The sequence below is a fragment of the Ambystoma mexicanum genome, chromosome 2p (assembly GCF_040938575.1).
Source record: "Ambystoma mexicanum isolate Mex_15411 chromosome 2p, UKY_AmexF1_1, whole genome shotgun sequence".
Lineage (NCBI taxonomy): Eukaryota > Metazoa > Chordata > Amphibia > Caudata > Ambystomatidae > Ambystoma > Ambystoma mexicanum.
In genome coordinates, this window is record NC_090923.1 from 230,495,121 (window position 1) to 230,511,963 (window position 16,843).

The 16,843-nt window shown below is 45.9% G+C and overlaps 1 protein-coding gene across 3 annotated transcripts in view; it reads left to right on the forward strand.

The window, feature by feature from the left end:
* The window catches only part of SUMF1 (sulfatase modifying factor 1), a 901,271-nt gene that overhangs the window by 522,592 nt on the left and 361,836 nt on the right, over nucleotides 1–16,843 (forward strand). The gene's annotated exons all lie outside the window — the stretch shown is intronic.

Sequence of the window (16,843 nt, forward strand, 5' to 3'; positions counted from 1 at the left end):
AAGTCTAAATGGTAACAATGTAATAACATCACACAAATACAAATGCAAAAAAGAAGAAACAAAACCATCGAAAATGATCATAAAATGAAAATTCAAAACACATACCAGGGTGTAGGGATGTTGAAAATAACGTAGAAGTGCATTTTGGAGAAAAAACAGGGAAAATGCAGTGAGTGAACAGAAAACGAAAATAGGACGGTGCTAAGAAAATAAAGGGACAAAAAGTACCTCTACAATGGTGTGTAGCCAATGGTAGCTTTTGCAATAACAGGCGTGTTGATTTCAAAAGCACACGCAGTGCATTGGAGGACAATGATCAAGTGGCATTCTGGAAACATAAAGGTTAAATTAATCAGTTGCCTGAATGGATTTGAGTAAGTTAATATTGCCAAAAGCAATCGTACCAGAACGCAGGAGTACCTGTGTAAGCAGCGCGGCCGTCTGAAAAGCCGTCCGATTGCCGCTGTGCATCGCCGTGTTGTGGCGTTGCTAAGGAAACGGTTATTTAAATAACCACGTGACCGCATCGCGTCTGAAGAAAGGCGCGATGCGCGTAGGTCAAAAATAACTCTGCAATCAAGGTGTTGAGGCCCTTATTGGACAAACCAAGTATTTGTATGACCTAATGGTGGTCATTGAGGAATTATAGAATACATAACATCAGAAAAATACAAAAGAAGAAAAGCATAGAAATGAAAGAAATACTACGCGGATGCAACGTAACCAAAGCTGTACAAGAATAATGCTTGTAAATAAAAAAATAAGTCAGCAAACATGGAAAATCAATAAAACATAAATAAAACATGTCGCAGGTGGTGACATTTGGAAAATGCCACCTTGGGTCCCAGACAGTACATCCGGGAGGTGCGACAACAGGGTGTATACAGAAATGTATATGCAAGAAACTAAGTCTACAAATAGACGTACAAAAAGGTAGATTAACAGCTCAATGGAACATGGTAGGCATGCAAACATGCCACAAGTGGTGGCATATGATAGATGACACCTGGGGTCACAGACAGCAAGTACGGGAAAACAACTTATGTAGCAACTGAAGTGGCAAAAACAGTGTAATACTGTCATACGTAAAGCATGGTACAATGGAACCTCAAGACCAAAATCTTAAGAAAACCACAAAATGAGTCCGCAATGTTCAGAGCCTTAGGTATTTGTAAAAACAATACATAATGTCACAATATCAGAATCAGATGTAGCAATGATAATTAATCTCTTCATTGAGCCCATTTGGAGACAGGCTCCCAAGTTTATCTATCCAAAAAGTTTCTCTCCTGTTCAGCCTCAGACCTAAATCTTCATGTGGGTTTACTTTGTTCAATACCTCTAGGATCAGGAACCTGATTTGGGTTAGGTTGTGTCTATTTTCACTCCAGTGGCGGGCCACCGCTGAATTAGAATTAGAGTTAGGAACACAAGAGCGATGTTCATTCCAACGTACTTTTGCTGCTCTTGTGGATTGGCCTACATAATACTTACCACAGGGACACTTAATGCAATATATAATGTTGGTACTATCACAAGTTCCAAATGTTCTCAAAAAGATTTTCTGGCCTGTACGTGGATGGTGTATTGTATTGCCCTTCAATACCAGCTTACAATTGGCACAGTGAAGGCAGGGATATGTCCCAGTCCGTTGGGTAATAGATTCTTTCAACCTGGGTCGTGTGTGAACAAGTTCATCTTGCAGATTCCTGCTCCTCAGGTTTGCGAAAACCGGCAGTTGGTCAAACAAATTCTGTACTCTTACGTCATTTTTGAAGATGTTCCAATGTTTTTTGATTGGGTTTTTAATTTTATTGCTCTGGACAGAGAATCTTGAAACATATACCGGTGATTTGAGTTCTCTTGGGGATTTATCAGTGTTGGATAACAAAGTACTGCAGTCACGGGCATTCACTCTCTGAGATGCTGAATCTAGTTCTGATGCTTTGTAGCCACGAGCTAGGAATTTCTCCTTCATTATCAATTGTTGGGCTAGGCAATCTTCTGGATCACTCGCAATCCTTTTAACACGCAGCAATTGGCTGTATGGCAGGTTCCTCAAAAGACTCGGTTGGTGGAAACTCAATCTGTGCAATAGATTGTTGCGATCAGTATGTTTGCGGAAAAGTGTAGTGTTGTAACCGGTATCACTCTTGGTTATTTGGGCATCCAGAAATGTGATCTTATCTTTGGATATTTCACTGGTGAATTGGATACGACAGTCAATGCTATTCAAATATTTGAAAAAAAATATTGAAAGTAGTTTCTGTGTCAGTCCAAATTCCAAAAACATCATTGATGTATCGTGTCCATAGATGTATGTACTTGTTCCATTCATGCTTTTGTAGTATGTTGTCCATTTCGAATTTGTGCATAAAGCAATTCGCATAAGACGGTGCCATGGTGGCACCCATAGATGTTCCGGAGACTTGTAGGAAAAATGTGTTGTGAAATTGAAAATATGAATTTTCCGCTATAAACTGGAGGAGAGCCATTATGAATTATTTTTGTGCACGGACCTCTGGTGTTTCCAATAATAGCCATTCTACTGATTCCATGCCCAAATTATTTATGTTTTATTGATTTTCCATGTTTGCTGACTTATTTTTTTATTTACAAGCATTATTCTTGTACAGCTTTGGTTACGTTGTTTATTTACAAGCATTATTCTTGTACAGCTTTGGTTACGTTGCATCCGCGTAGTATTTCTTTCATTTCTATGCTTTTCTTCTTTTTTATTTTTCTGATGTTCTATATTCTATAATTCCTCAATGACCACCATTAGGTCATACAAATACTTGGTTTGCCCAATAGGGGCCTCAACACCTTGATTGCAGAGTTATTTTTGACCTACCCGCATCGCGCCTTTCTTCAGACGCGATGCGGTCATGTGGTTATTTATATAACCGTTTCTTTAGCAACGCCACAACACGGCGATGCACAGCGGCGATCGGACGGCTTTTCAGACGGCCTCGCTGCTTACACAGGTACTCCTGCGTTCAGGTACGATTGCTTTTGGCAATATTAACTTACTCAAATCCATTCAGGCAACTGATTAATTTAACCTTCATGTTTCCAGAATGCCATTTGATCATTGTCCTCTAATGGACTGCGTGTGCTTTTGAAATCAACACGCCTGTTATTGCAAAAGCTACCATTGGCTACACACCATTGTAGAGGTACTTTTTGTCCCTTTATTTTCTTAGCACCATCCTATTTTCGTTTTCTGTTCACTCACTGCATTTTCCCTGTTGTTTTTTCTCCAAAATGCACTTCTATGTTATAGGTAACGATCGTGACGGATGCATCCCTCATGGGATGGGGAGCTCATGCCAAAGAGTTGAGTCAGCGGTTGTTGGTCTCAGTCGGAGTCCAGACTCCATATCAATCTGTTGGAGCTGAGGGCCGTCAGGCTAGCCCTGAAGGCTTTTCTGCCGTCTGTGCGGGGGAAGAATGTACGTATTCTGACGGACAATACAGTGGCCATGCACTACCTCAACAAAAAGGGGGGGGCAGGATCTCTCCCACTGTGCAGAGAGGCGATGCAGCTCTGGTTCTGGGTCATCCAGCAGGAAATTTCGATCTCGGCAGTTCATCTGGCCGGAGACGAAAACGAGGCGGCGGATGCTCTGAGCAGGCAGAGCATGGTCTCTCACGAGTGGGAGCTGGCTCAGGAAGTTCTCTTGGAGATCTTTGCCCTTTGGGGGAAACAAAGTGGATCTCTTCACCACCAGTGTCAACCTGAATGCGAAAGATTCTGCTCGCGGGAATTTCCTCCAAGAGGAGCCTTAGGGGACGCGTTTGCAGTAGAGTGGTCCTTCCCACTGCTATACGCGTTTCCTCCAGTCCCCGTCATTCCACAAGTGTTGCGGAGGTAACGGAGGTTCGGTTCCCGAATGATCCTCATTGCTCCGGCATGGGCCAGGAGAGCGTGGTACCCGGACCTTCTCGACATGTCCATCTGCCCGCCATGCCGTCTTCCCTACCGAGACGATCTGCTCTCACGGGAGGGGGGCAGGTTCTCCATCCAGAGGTCAAGTCTCTCAACCTTCATGCTTGGTTTCTGAAAGGTTAGGGTACAAGGATTGGGACCTCCGTGAAGACGTGATGGAGGTGTTGCTCTCGGCCAGAAGGCCAGCAACAAAATCCCTGTACCGTTACCATTGGAGAAAGTTCTGCGACTGGTGCAGGGTACAGAATGTGGATCCTTTTCAGTGTTCAATTCCTGTGGTTCTGTCTTTTTTGCTTTTTTTGGCCCACAAGGGCTGGAAAGTGGGTACCATTAAAGGTTACCTGGTGGCGCTGTCCATATTTAAGAGCTCGTCTGAGGAGTGTTCTTATTTAAAAATTCCTTTGATTTCTCAGTTTCTTAAAGGGCTGACAAATGTGTTCCCACCGTCTCCCTTCCAGATACCGGGATGGGATTTGAACCTAGTTCTGAAATTGCTAATAGGTGCTCCGTTTGAGCCCTTACATTCTTGTCCTTTAAGACTGTTGACCTTTAAAATTGTATTTTTGGTTGCTGTTACTTCCGCTCGCAGAGTGAGTGAGTTGCAGGGACTCTTCTCCAAGCCACCTTTCACGGTGTTTTATAAGGTCAGGGTTGTCCTTAGGGTTTGTACTTCTTTTCTTCGGAAGGTTGTGTCGGATTTTCATTTGAGCCAGAAGGTAATTCTTCCTGCGTTTTATCCTCCTCTGCATCCTGGTTAGGAAGAGGAGAGGCTCCTCAACTTTTTTTAGGCCAATGGGACACGGGTGTCAATATCACATAGCTGTCTCTGGAATAGAGGATTCTTCCTGGAAGGGAAATTCTGAATACCGCACCTCGCTTGAGAACATCTTGCTCCCAATCCCGACGGACCCTCTACCCAGGTGATCCTCCCTCGCTTCTCCACCTCCAGGGTCAGGATCCAAGAGCGATGGCCTTTCCCTGGCCAACTGCGCAGAGGACCCCAAGGGAGTAGGAATAAGAATACCCTCAGATTTCTCAGACTAGACAAAGTCAAAGCTATTGTGGACATGACAAGACCATTAACCAAGTCTGAACTATATTCTTTCCTGCGCTTAATAAAGTACAATTTGTAATTTGTTAAAAACATGTCGAGCAACACAACATGCTTGAGAAGACTAACCGGAAAAAGGGTACCATTTGAGTGGTCGTGCAAGTGCGATGATGAATTTCAAAGAATAAAAGGTGACATTGTAAAGATACATGCTGGGAATGGATTCAGGGAAGTGTGGCAAAGATAGCCTACGTATATGCATGCAAGTCTTGTCTAGGTGCCGTATTGATGTAGAGTAATGGTATGGAGGCGTGCCCGATAGAATTTGCTTCCAGGCCATTGAAGGAGATAAACGAAATATTCAGTCATTGAGCACGAGGCATTTGCTTGTGTGTGGGCAACCAACACATTTAAGGCCTACTTGTGGGGGTAGACCGTTTATCATAAGGACAGATCTGTTATATTTTCAGGTCAATGAACATTCACACAGTTCGTATATAGTTAATGTGGTTTATTCATTATGGAAGCCCCCCACAGCCAACTTTATGCAACGGCTGTCTTCTTCCTGTGTGGTTCCGATCCTAGTTTCCAGAAACACACAAAAAGAACACTCATGGCTGGAACTATTTACAATGAGGCAACATTCCACATTATAACATCTCCTCCTCCACATTGTTCGTAAAGGTGTGGCTGCAGGACTGTCTACAATAATAAAGATAACACTTACCTTTTCACTATGAACAAATGATTAATAAAAAGGATACATGCTGAGGTTCTCCAAAGAAGGTTGGAAAATGGGATGGTGTGATTGATGGATGGTTCACGGACATGTTTAATTTCAATAACAAATGAAATCTTTTTTTTAATTCTGTACAATCCTTCTGGGTCTCATGGGAGATGCGTCATTTTCAGGGACTCCTCCAGGTATCCTCTGACTAATATATTTCCCTAACGGTTCAAATCAGTTGCAGACATATTGTTCTCGTTCATGTCTCTTGACAGAATGTATCTATCCTTCCATGTTCCTTGAGAAGAGTACTCACTAGTACTGTCTTTAAATCAGTCTTTTTCCCTTGCTAATATAACATTGTTACATGACCACTTGTTGCCATCTTCTAACATCACCGACTTCTTTGAACATTTGACTACTTTCTGTGGGGAACGAAATTTGGACTCTCCCTTCACAACTCTCTTGGGTTCCTTTTATTCTGATCCAGCCTCCTATTTCAATTTTACTTTCTTTTGCATATTTCTGTCTGTCATAGTATTTTTTATACTCTTCTTGTTTCCTCTTTACCCTTCTTACAATATCTTCCATATCATTTTTTTACTTTTCAACCAAGCGGGTCTAAGTCTGTTGGTGGCAATTCTTCCTCTCATCAGGGTAAAACGTTCCACTTCAGTCACTGAATGTGGAGTGACTTTGTATGTATTCAGCGCCTCCATGAGTGTTTCTTTCCACGGCAAACTATTTACAATGGCCAATTGATTAATATCCTTTATAAAGCGATTCATTCTCTCCACGAGACCATTACTCATGGGGTGGTATAAAGCTGTCGTGTTGTGTTTGATGACTCGTGCTTTCAGAAAACATAGAACTTCTTGCGACATAAATTGGGTGCCATTGTCTCATATAAACTCCTTTGGTTCACCTTCCCTATTAAATATTTCTTCCAAAAATGTCTTTACCTTCATAGCAGAAACGGACTCCTCAATAATGCCACACTCCGCCCATTTGGATGTATAGTCAACCAATACAATGAAATAAATCTTTTGTGGTTCCGATATCTCATATTGGCCGGCAATGTCGATAGCCAATTTTGTCCAAACTGAATCTGGTACAGGTATTGGTTGCAGTGGTGTAACTCTGGTAATCTTTCCCTTTTCACTCACTGCGCACGCAGAACATTCTTTGACCATTGTTTCCAAATCACCCCACATGTTGGGCCACTAATACGCCTCTCTCACTCTTCTCTTTGTTAGGCTTCTTCCTATATGCCCCTCATGTGCAATTTCCATAATCCTCTCCCTCAAGGTTACTGGTGGAACAATGTGATCTCCCCGGTAGATGCATACATCATCACATGATATTTCATTTTTCATCTTCTACCAAGATCCAATATCTCCAATAACATCTTTCCAACCACTCTCCACCGCTCTCCTCAATTTTCCTTGTTCTAGATCCAGCTTTGTAGCTTCATTCCATTCTTCTTTACTAAAACTTGGATGTATATGTGCTACGACATAATCGTTATCCTGATCCACCATCATCTCATCATTTCCATTAGGATCTTCTTCCTCAGAAGAGCATGGCAAGCGGGAGAAACAATCTGCTACGATATTTGTTCTTCCCGGGGTATATTTAATGATCACATTATATTGCTTGATAACCAATATCCACCTTCTAATATGTGGGGATGTCAAATGCCGATTCTTTGGATTTAAAACGTGTATGAGTGGCTTGTGGTCCGTTTTGAGTTCAATGGGAATTCCCCATATAAATCCTTTGAAATGTTCTAAAATCCATTTGACAGCTAGGGCTTCCTTCTCGATAGTTGAATAGTTCCTTTCCGCTCCTTTCAATGTCCTGGAAGTGAAAGCAATTGGGACCATATTTCCATTTTGTACTTGTTCTAAACCACCTCCCAACCCCATGTTGCTGGCATCCACGGATACCATAGTCTTTGCACTGCAATCAAACATTTTAAGGGCAGGTGCTTTGTTAATTAACATTTTGATTGTCTCTAGCTCATTTTTGCATCCTTCAGACCACTCAAATTGTGTACCTTTTAATCATCAAACCTCTCATCTAATTTGTTCTATCAGCATAATGGTCTACACATTTTGAATAATATTCTGTGAGGCCCAACAAACTCCTAAATTGATCCTTGTTGGTGGGATCAGGAAGCTTGACAATGGTGTTCACAAGAGTCTCTTTAGGTTTAATCCCTTCAGCATTGATACTATGTCCTAGGTATGTCACCTCTTCTTTTTTTTTTTTTTATTTGAATTTCTCAATCTTAAGGGTACGGCCTTTTTGCTGTATAACTTGCAACACTCCCAATAATTTGGCGTCATGATCCTCCTCAGACATAGCGGACACCAAAATGTCATCCTGAAAATAATGTACACCTCGTACACCATCAAAAAGATGTTGCATCAGTCTATGAAAGACGGCGGCTGCCGATGCTAAGCAGAACGCCATTCTTTTATATCTAAACGCACCCAGAGGCGTTATAAATGATGTAAGGTGCCTAGACTCGTCTTCTAAAACCACCTGATGGTATGCGGAGGACAAGTCCAATGCAGTGAAAGATTTTGCAGGTTCCATGGTAGTGAGCATTTCTCCAATATTGGGTAGTGGATGGCGATCTACCCATATGCTGTTATTAAGATCTCTCAGGTCAACGCACATCCTGATTGACCCATCTGGTTTCCTTACAATCACTATTGGAGAAAGCCATTCAGAGCTCTCTATAGGTTCAATGATGTCCTGTGAACACAATTTCTCCAATTCCTTTTTTAGTGCTTCTCGAATGCCAATCGGAATGTTCCTTACTTTGTGCACTACTGGCTTTGCCCCTCTTCTGAGTATTATACGATGTTTAAAACCTTTAAGGACACCAATGTTGTCATTAAAAACTTTAGGAAAACTTTTGGTCAAATTCACAGCAGAATCACAACTGTTGTCCATTACACTCAAAATGGGTACATTCTCGCCTGGGTGTATATTGATTTTCAACGATGCTTGTTCCCACCAACCAACTATTGAAAATCCATCTTGAGCTACATATAACCTGCAATATGTCTTTCTCCCTTCAAAGTCCAAATGCACCCATGTATAGCCCACAATATGAATTGGTGTCTTACCATAGCCAGTCGCTCTAACCTTATTCATGTGTAAATCCTCCATCCTTTCCTTAAATACAATCAAATACGTCTCCATATCCACCATTGTATATGGAGACCCGGTATCAACCGTGACTTATAGAGTAATGCCATTGATAGCCATAGGCACCCACGGGCCAACAGCGCCTTCCATTGATGTGAGAGCCAATATTTGCACTTCCTCTTCGAATCCACTGGTGATCGCTACCAAATCTCCTGAACCACTAGCTTCTTCAATAGCTCTTATGCCAGTTGAAGTACCGCTTCCAACCTGAGCATAGTTCCTTGTTGCGTTATAGCGTGCATTAAATCTGCCTCTTCCTCTGGCATTGCGCCAGACCTTGCCAAAATGGCCTACTTGTCCACATTTATAACATTCAGCCAACATTGCCCGACAATCTTTTTCTGGATTCACATGTCTGTACCATCCACATTTATAGCATTTGTTTTGTGATCTGTGGAACATTTCCCTGTTTTGTCTGGGGTTCATGCCAAAATCAGATTTAACAATTCTTTTCACCATAGCAACCAAGGCTTCTTCATCCTTGCCAAATCCTCCATCATTCGCATCTTAAACTGATTTAATTTCAATACAGTCCTGTTTACTTTGGACTTCCCTCATACATTTTTCTCCCAGTTCAATTGATCTGGCTATCTCTAGTGCTTGTTCCAATGTCGGATTCTTTGCCTGCCATAGCCGTTGTTGGATCCGGGAATCAGCCACATGTAGAACAAGTTGGTCTCTTAAGTACTCGTCTGCCACTCCTGTGAATACACACATAGATATAAGACCTCTTAATGCTGCAACATAGTCATCCAAACTCTCATTCTTGTTCTGCCTCCTGGAAAAGAATCTATACCATTCAAGAACTATATTTGTCTTTTCCAAATATGTTTCCAAATGTTTGCCCAATTTTGATAATGCAGTCTCATATTTCCTGGCACTACCAGTGGAATCTCCAGATCCTACTTCTGTATCATTAAGATCAGGTAAAGTTCTAAATATCCTTAGTGCTTCTGCCCCCACGCAGTTGAGTAGCGTAGCCTCCTTCAAATCATCATTGTACTTTGCCCCTCCGATAGCTCTTAAATAGACTTGGAAGTTGTCTAACCACTGTTCCCATCAGCAGATAGGACTACCAGGTCGTGCCAAGAATTTCACTGGGGCTGCAATGCTTTGCATGGTGAGATATGTGAAATCGTGGAAATTTGTCACACTACGATGTCTCTCACAACACAGATGAAAAACTCAATTATATCCTCCTCTTCATATCAGGTTGTTGCTGGGTTAGGATGTGTGATTTTTTTTTAATATATTTTTTTTAACTGTGAGTATTTCTCACATATCCATTTGTACTGAAAGTTCTCTGCTCAAAGTCGGCCCTTTTCACATTTAAAATGTTCAAATTGACAGAAAACAGTATGCTGTGCCTTTTAAATGTTCTTCCAGTTGGTTCCAGATACTATCAACTGCGTTTTGTCACTTTTCCTTTTATTTACTTGAGCCATTAATTGTGATGCACAATGTCCATTGTTGGCCTTTACTGCTCAGTTGCAAATGGCTGTGTATCTCATGCGAGATCAGACGCTTCATTCATCTGCGTGATTGAGCGTATACAGAAGTGTCATTGTTCATCAATGATATGATGCGTATGCCTTTTTCGTTACGCATGGTCCGTATACTCGTAGTTATGGCAACTCACAATCAGCCAAGATGGCAGCACACAATGCACGTCGTTGGGTGCTTTACTCAATCCAATTCTGCAGCACTATCATCACATCGTCATCGACGTGCCCACGTACCGGGTGCTTTACTTGTAGATTCCTGTCGTTGGTCTCGGAAGCTCGCGCAGCATTCAAATGATGCAAGTTCACCAGGCGTCGTATCACGGTGGGCCTTTTCATATATTTCATGCAGCAAGATTCATATCAACGTATTACAAACAGCTAGCTCAGCTCCTTTCTTACTTCGATGGGTTCCAGCTGTTTCTATGCGGTTTCTCTAAGTCTTCCAAGCCGACGCTTGCATAAGCACACATCCGGGGACTTCCTTCTACCGCAGACAGCTCCTCGTCGCCACTTGTTATATTTTCAGGTCAATGAACATTCACACAGTTCATATATAGTTAATGTGGTCTATTCATTAAGGAAGTCCCCCACACCCAACCTTATGCAATGGCTGTCTTCTTCCTGAGTGGTTCCGTTCCTAGGTTCCAGAACCACGCAGAAAGAACACTCATGGCTGGAAGTATTTACAATGAGGCAACATTCTACATTATAACAAAATCATAAACTGTTGGTGGCTATTTTTAACAGCAAGGCAATAGGTGGAGTATCGCGCAGGATTCTAAAATAGATCATTGGCTTACAAGGTTTACGATTTGCTCTAGGGCATGATTCAGGGAGAAAGAATGTGGTTGTGAATTGGGCTATCTGGAAATGCGGTTAGCACTGAGGAAGAGAAGGAGTTTCTGAGTACAGAGAGGGATGTACAAGATATTTTTGTGGTTGATGGTGGCATTGAAAAAGGGTTATGGTATGCAGCATGTCGAGTAGTTGGAGTTGAGGGTTTTTGAACAAAGTTGGCATTTAGGGAGTTGGCAAAGGGCACTTGGAGTATAAGGGAGTTAGGAATGAGTTAAGGACTCAGGTTGGCTAGGTTTGTCGAGTTCAACGGCTAGTAGTACCACAGGGTATGCGTGACAGGGTATTGGGCATGGCTCATCAAGGACAAATGGGATAAGGAGGACAAAGGCAGTGATTTATGCAGATTTCTGGTGACCAGGCCTGGATGAGTTTGATAAAAGTGTATGAGACTGACAAGGTTTTAAAAGCACAGACATCATCGATGGTGGTGCATCCAACACCGAGATTGCCATGGGATGGACTAGCTATGAATCTGTTGGGGCCACTAAATTTCAAGAGAGCACATGTGTATGGACTTGTCAAAGGGGCCTGAAATAAGTGTATTGAGTGTGGTGAACAAGAAGGAAGACTCCGACCACAGGACAGGATTCAACTAGAGGTATTTATTTAAATGAAAAGAAAAATGCCTCACTAGCCCTGTTGAGTAGAGGGGTGTTCCTTCATAACAAATACACTAAGCTGCTTATCAGATTGTCATGACTACACATCAGTTCTCCTTCCAAACCTGTCTAAATAACAGGCACTAGGGGGCGTGGCTTGGCGGCCATGCAAGCGTGAGCTGATTCAGAGGAGCTCCCACTCGATCCGACAACTGATCCTGACATAAGGCTGAAATAATCTTCGGCAGGCCGAATAAACACTGGGAAGAGGCACCGGAGAGCCCAGAGCACGTACAGGGGAAGACCCGGGAAAAATCGGAGGCCGGAAGGGCGAAAACAGAGAAAGTGAAGAGCCCGAGACTTGCGGCGCCGTCAACAAAATGGCAGGCGCGCCTCACTGAGACCGCCGCCCGCACCCTGTGATGCGAAGAAGCGCTGACGGCGGAAGACAGAGCTCGGGAGGACTGACGACCAGCATCAAGCCCAGGCAGGGCTAGGAAACCACCCTGGAGGCGGAGGTGTGGGGTGCCGGATTCAGCGGAAGAGATGAGAAGCCCGCAACAATATTCCGCACCGCCGCGCTGAGCCAGGGCGCTGAGCCAGGGCGGGCGACAGCGCGGATCGGTCCGGAGCCCGGGAGCCCCCCTCCCACCAGCGCGATCGAGAGCAGCTGCAACGGAGTAGAGGCCAACGACCAGAGCGTCACGAGGACGTGGCGGAGCAGCGGGGGGACCCCGTGACCGAGAGGCGTGGGGCTCCAGACCCGGAGGGAGGGCGGAGGTCCACCGACCTCGGGAGGTGAAACACATCTAAACCAGGGCTGCGCCCGGACGGCCTGCGCCGACCGCCAAGCAAGGGAAGCGGGAACCCACGGACTGCACCGCAGAGGGTGACATTACCCCGAGGGTGGCCAATCCCCTCCTTGAAAATATCGGAACGGGTGGCGGCCATCAACGAAGTGGCTGGAGAGGGGGCCAGTGGAGGCATACACGGAGACTGACCCCAGCCCAATCAATGGGAGTATATCATTCACTGAAGTAGCAACCAGGACGGTGGTAAAAGGCCTCCTACAGACACCACGAACCTCGCATCTAGCCTCCTCCTACGACATCAAGGCAGGAGCAATAGCCAGAGGGAATACTACCCCACGGTGAGACAGACAGCAACGCACCCACGGGTGCGTATGATAGCAGTACCGCAGGACCACGGAGGTTCAACAATGCTGGGAGAGGACGGGGAGAGACCGCCCATAGCAGGAAACCGAGAGAGGGGGCACAACAAAATAAAAATAAGGGAGAACCTGCGAACCAACCCACAGCCGCTCGAAGTAGACCCAGAACGAGCAAGATCCACACGCAGGCACGGAGCAGCCGGCGCCGATATGCCAGACAAGCAAAAAGGTGGTAGGGGGAGGCAGACAGTCATGGAGTCATTCGCCCGCAAAGGTGACGATCAGCAGCCCGGAGCAGACGAGAAAGATGCGCCAGAGCCATACGCCACGCAGGGAGAGATCAGACAGGTTGAAGGCAGTATACTAGAAGCCATAGAAGCACTGAAGACGTCGATTGAAGGCAAGCTGGACGCAGTGATCGTGGACGTAGGGCTCCTCAGATCCTCAGACAGGACACGAGGAACTTAGCGGAGAGGATAACAACGGTGGAACAACAAGTACAGAGCAATACAGTGGACATGACCACCTCTCGATCGCAAATGTCAGAGGCCCTGTCTCAAGGCTTCACGGTAGAGAGAGCACACCGAGCGCTAACTAAGAAGCCCCGCCCAGGGGCGCCACCGAGACCAATGATCGCAAAGATCATGAACTTTAAAGACAGGGAAAAAATCCTGAAGTTTTCAAGAGAAGGTGGAAACATAACGCGAAATGGGGCCAGGATAACAATATACCCAGACTACACGGCACTGGTGCAAAGACAGAGAGCCCAGTTCTGGCAGACCAAAGAGCGCCTCCGGGCCGCAGGTGTGAAATTTATGCTGCTGTACCCAGCCAAACTTAAATTCCTGCAAGACGGGAAGACACAGATCTTCGAGACAACGACGGATGCCCAAGAGTGGATGGACCAACGGGGGATCCCGCAGCTGGGGGAGGGGTATGAGCGGAACAGGAACACCCCCCGGCGTGGTAGAGAGTGAGACTAAGCATGACACGCATGCCCGAAACCGCAGCAAGAAGATAACCGAGACACCCCTGCTGGAACGTGTCAGAGCAGGAAAATCAATAGCCGAAAAGTTCAAAGGCCTAAACTAGAGACTCGCAATGGGAGCACAGACTTTGGGAAGTGGAACCGCCAAGATCCACAGTAGAAACCCCAGTAGAAACAATGTTTGCAGTGTCAGTTTTGAGACACTACGCCGCGACAAGTACACCGGAGGAGAGGAAGGAAGTACCTGGAGTGCGGCGGGGCCCGAGCGGGAGGAGGGAGGCTGGGCGTTTGTTGTTGTTGTGGTTAACAGTTGAAGTTCGAAGGTTAAGCTTGCAGGAAGAAGGCACAGGAGGAAACGGACACAACAGTCGGCGTAAAAAGGGAGATGGCACGATAGAAAATTACATGGGACAGTTCCCAAACGCAGGGGACTGGCGGAGAGCACGGAGAAAGACTGTCGATGGCGAAACGAAACCAATGGCAGCAGGAGCAACTTGGGAAGGAGGACAAACTAATCATCTAAATTCCGACAAACTGGGGACGGGACATAAATCCCCGACAGCGACATACCAGGAGAATATGACAGCAAGCGGGCCCAGGGGAAAGAGCAGGCCGCTAGCGCTTAACCCCACAAAGATCGAGATGACTTAAGGATCGTCACGTGGAACGTAAGAGGGCTGAACGCATATGTCAAGAGGCTGAGGATTTATACCTGGTTGAACAAAGCGAGAGCCCACATTGCAATGTTGCAAGAGACACACCTAACGGCAGAAAAACAAGCCAAGGTAACAAAACAATGGGGAGGTCAGATGTATAGCTCAACATACTCCAATTACGCAAGAGGAGTGACGACCTGGATTGCCCCCGGCATCCCATTCCAGCTCATCAATCAAAAGGACGCCGAAGGTCGGGTCCTGATTGTCCATGGGATGTTGGAGAACCGGGAGGTGTGCCTGGTGAATACCTACGCCCCCAAACATGACGCAACGGCCTTCTTTAGGTCGCTCCCATCCCGGCTGGCCCCGTACAGGAACGCTACGATAATCTGGGCCGGAGACCACAACTGCACATTGGACCCTCGGCTAGACAGGTCGGACGACAAGCATAAAAGAGCAGCGCCACCAGCAAGGGCGCTACGGCAGTTGCTGGACCAGCTCGAGGACATCTGGAGAAAGGTACATGGGGAAGAAAGGGGATATACGCATTACAGCGCCCCACACAAGACATTCACACGGATAGATTACCTTCTCACGGGCAAAGAAACACTGGGAGAGTTCACTGAGGCACATATACACGCACGGACCCTATCTGACCACGCCCCCTTGAGAGTCACATGGGCACATACACACAGGGGAGCCCCCATACCCACATGGAAGCTAAGGGCAGAAGCACTACTTGACGGGGACTTCCAGGAACACATTCAAAACACAATAGATGATTACTTCGAGCATAACACGGGTAGTGTGGACAGCACGGGGACGGTCTGGGAGGCCTTCAAGGTGGTGGTCAGGGGGGAGGCAATGGGAAAGATGGGAGGACTCAGGCGGGAAACCCTAGCACAACTGGACGAACTAGAAAGGAAAATTGAAAAGGCTGAGGGGCAGGCGGGGGAGAGAGGAGCAGAACAGAGCAACCTTACCACTCTGCGACAACAATGTGCAGCGACCTGGGATAGACTAGGGCGTTTTGACTACGGGAAATACATACAGAAGCTGCACGCCGAGGGGGATAAGCCTAGTAGACTCCTGGCCTGGCTAACCAAACAGGAGACCAAGCGGGAACCGATCAACGCGATTCGGAACAGGGAAGGAGAGGTGATAAGGACCCAGGAGGGTATAAATGAGGTGTTCTCGCAATTTTACGAGGACTTATACTCCAGAGTCCAGGAAGCGGAGGAGGGGGACCTGGAGGAGGCCCTTGCGGAAATTAGGCTCCCACAACTAACGGAGGAGCAGGCCCGAATGCTGGACGCTCTCCTCACTGCGGAGGAATTGGCGGAGGTGATCACCCAACGGCCGACGGGGAAGTCTCCAGGGCCCGATGGGTTGCCGGGGGAATTTTATAAACAGTACAGGGAAGTCCTGGCTCCGAGGCTGCTGGAAACATTGGAAGAGGCATATGAGACGGGAAGGCTCCCGGACAGTATGTCGGAATCCATAATAGTCCCGATCCTTAAACCAGGTAAACCACCTCTCGAATGTGGGTCTTATAGACCGATCTCCCTGATAAATCAGGACTCCAAGATCTTGACAGCGGCGTTAGCTAACCGCCTTAAGAGGGTGATACCCACCCTAATCCATACGGATCAGACAGGGTATGTACCGGAACGAAACACGTCATGGAACCTTCGAAGACTCCACTATGTCATCGATAGGACGAACCAGGAGAAGGGGGAGTGTGCTGTAGTTTCGCTAGATGCAATTAAAGCGTTCGATTTGGTGGGTTGGGATTGGCTCCTGGGGGCGCTCGCCCATTTTGGGATAGGACAGGGGTTTCTACGTTGGATAAAGATACTTTACAAAGACCCGAGAGCAAGGGTCAAGGCAGACATCTATCCAGGGAATGGGGCATAGAGAGAGGTACGAAGCAGGTGTGCCCCCTGTCCCCAATGCTATATATTTTGGCTCTGGAGCCGTTCGGGGCCTTCCTAAGAATGGACTACAAAGACACGGGCATAGAGATAGACGGGGAAACACACCAGATATCGATATACGCGGACGATATATTGCTTTACGTACAAGACCCACGCACCCACCTACAGGACCTG